Raw genomic sequence first — 3,264 nt, 5'->3', positions numbered from 1 at the left:
GGCATGTACAAGGCCTTGGGCTCAATCCTCAGCACCGCATAAAAATAAAAAAAAGATGTTGTGTCCACCTCCAACTAAAAAATAGATTTAAAAAAAAAATGATAGAGAATTGAAAGACCCTGGCTTTGGCTTCTGAATTTCCATGAGGCAGATTGAGAAGGGTCTCTTATTTGGCCCTCATAGCAGAGAGCCCTGTCATTGAAGATGGAAGGAACCAGGGCACTGGGGCCAGTAACACAGAGTTCACTTTTATTAATTAATTTATATTAATTCTGCAGTTCTTTGTGGCAGGCTTGATCGTCCTCCTTTTGGATGAGTTTCATTATAAAGGGAACGACCTGGGCTCTGGCTTTTCCCTCTCCATCTCAAGCAACATTTGTGAAACCATCCTGGGGAAGGCCTTCAACCCCACCACCATCAACACCGACCAAGGTAAGGGCCGTGCCTCCAGTTGGGCACATCTGCAGGAAGTTTTCATGTATGCAGAGTATTCCTCTAGGGGAAAATAACTGTTTCAGAATCTTTTCTTCTGAATTTTCAGTGTGCAAATGTTTAAAATTATAGCTGAGTGCAGAAGCTCAAGCCTGTCATCCCAGCAGCTCAAAAGGCCGAGGCAGGAGGATCACAAGCTGGAGGCCAGCCTCAGCAACTTAGTGAGGCCCTGTCTCTAAATAAAATATAAAAGGAGCTGGGGACAGGGCTCAGGGGTTAAGTGGTCCTGGGTTAAATCCCTAGAACCAAATAATAATAATAATAATAATAATAATAATAATAATAATAATTATTATTATTATTATTATTATTATAACAATAACAACAACAGCACTTACAATCAAAATGATATCTAAACTTTCATGTCTTATAAGAATATTTCAAGGACAGTTAGCATGCCACAGAGTAATCCTGCCTCAATTTTCTTAGCAATAACCTGCACTGCAAGGATAAAGGAGTGTTGATTTTAGTCAATTGTCTTCTGGTGGACATTTCAGTTCTTTCTCAGTCACAGTTAGCATCAAAGTGAATATCCTTGGGCAATCACCTGCACATAATTTAGCAGTTGTTCCTAGCGAATAAGATTCTAAAAATGAAATTTCTACACCAAACCACTTGTTCAGGCAAGGAGCAGTTAGTTCGATGATTACAAGTTCAAGGACAGCCTTGGCAAAGAAGTGAGACCCTGTCTCAAAACAGTCATGGGTAGAATGACTGTTCCTGGGTTCAACCTACAGTATTGCCAGTTTGGGGAGGAAGGCACTGGGGATTGACCTCAGGGACAGTTAACCCCTGCGCCCCGTCCCCAACCCTCTTTTGTATTTTATTCAGAGACAGGGTCTCGCTGAGTTGCTTAGAGCCCCAATTTGGCTGACGTTAGCCTCCAATTTGCAATCCTCCTGCCTTAGCCTCCAGAGCCACTGGGATTGCAGGCATGCACCATGACACCTGGCTTACAAATCTTAATAAAATAAAAATTGAAAAACATGTGAGACTTCTTAGAAGAGGGAAATTGACTTTTTTTTCTTTTCTTTTTCTTTTGGCCTCTGATCCCTGAATCTGTTTTTTGCTGGGAAGTCTCTCATGGAAAATATTTGTGTGCATTTTTTGTGTTTTTTTGGAATTGACTGTGGAGCTGGTTCTTGGCTTTCAGTGCCATGACATCAAATTCAGAAAACTGCAGATGAGTCCCTGCAGGGTGCCTGAGAGATCCCATGGGAAAGACTGGACCCCAGGTAGGAGTGTCGAAGACACTTACAGAAGAGTAGGCAAAGGTGACACGAGACTCTTCCTAGAATTTCAGAAAATCAAAGGTGAATTGAGAATCTGGGGGCAAAGCAGCTGGGCCCCAGCTGTGGATGTGGAGGTGAAATCTGGGTAGGAGTTAAGGAGTCTGCCAAGACCTCCTGGCTTTGGCGGGGGGCTGCCTTCAAAAAGAGTGGGAGCAGTGGTGACCACAGGGGACCAGTCAGTGAAGGCTTGGGCCGTGGCAGCCAGCCAGAGGATCACTTTGCTCTGGAGCAGGATGGTGAGTGAGGGGACAGTTTTGAAGGAATGATTTGCTGTCCCATGGAGACAGGCTGAGAAAATGTCTGGCAAGGTGGCACAGCCATTCAGCCTGAGTCAGCCAGTGTGACATCAGAGTGAGGGCCTTAGGACTTGGGGAGAGATGAAGGCCACAGAAAACTGAGACATGGAGGTGGCTGCCTTGGCCACCTCTGGTACCTCGTTGGGGCAGAGATCTTACCTGGGGGGCTTTGAGTGGTGCTGTAAGGAGCCAAAATGGTGGAGCCACGGGGACAGCCCCAGGATGGGCAAGAGGATGGTGGAGCAGGCAAGGTAGCTTTCAGCTGAAAGGCTTTCCTGTTAGCAGGAGTGCCACCACGGCTCAGCTTGTGACCTGTAAAGTGGGGTGTGGAAGGGCCCCTAGAGTGGAGAGTGCAGTTGGTCCTTCTTCCCTGAGGTTTGGGACAGTCCAGGTTGGGAGGGAGGTGGACAGTACAGATGTCACATGGCTCTTGCCCCCTGTGACACTAGTGCATGAAACAACCCATTTTCTAGAGATCAGAGGGTAGTGATTTGCAAGAAATGACCATGTTAAACATTCAGAAAGCTTCTAAGGCCCACACCCTGCCATAGATGTCACCCACCTTTCATTCCAGACATTTGTCAGTAAGGTGCTGTTAAGCACTAGGCGCTTCTGTGGGTGCTAATAATACAAAGGGATAGAACGTAAGGTGTGTGAGCGTCAGTGTCATCCCAGGGCCCCGGGGTCAGAATAGAGCAGAGAAGGGAGATGGGGTGACTGGGGAAGAGTGATACAGGTCCATCTAGAGAACCTGGCGGGTGCAAAGGCCCTGGGGCAGAGATGAGTTGGTGTGTTTGAGGGTCCACTTATGGCTCAGCAGAGCAAGTGCAGGGAGTTCAGAGAGGTCATTGGTGGCAAGAGGAGCCAGGACAAGTCCCTACTCTCTCCCCCTGAGATTGCTGAACTTCCTCCTTTACAAAATGCTCAAGGTTTCATGTCTCCAGATTCTTTACCATAGGGACATTAGCGGTTGTCCTACACAGGCACAGGCGGCAGGGAGAGGGTCTGTAAGAAGACCACCACGGGTATGCCAGGGGGCCAGGGAAAGCTAGGACAGCGTTTCTGTCACAGATATCCTGTCCATGTGGTCTACAGGACTAATGGCCCATCTGAGTGGCCATCCAGAAGGTGACACGAGTCCTTCTGTGCCAAGTCTGGGGTGACAGGAAAATGCAGTCCCAGGG

Source organism: Callospermophilus lateralis, unplaced genomic scaffold (assembly GCF_048772815.1).
Source record: "Callospermophilus lateralis isolate mCalLat2 unplaced genomic scaffold, mCalLat2.hap1 Scaffold_132, whole genome shotgun sequence".
In the NCBI taxonomy this organism is placed as follows: domain Eukaryota; kingdom Metazoa; phylum Chordata; class Mammalia; order Rodentia; family Sciuridae; genus Callospermophilus; species Callospermophilus lateralis.
The sequence above is the reverse complement of the archived record's forward strand: the minus strand, read 5'-3'. Positions refer to the sequence as shown.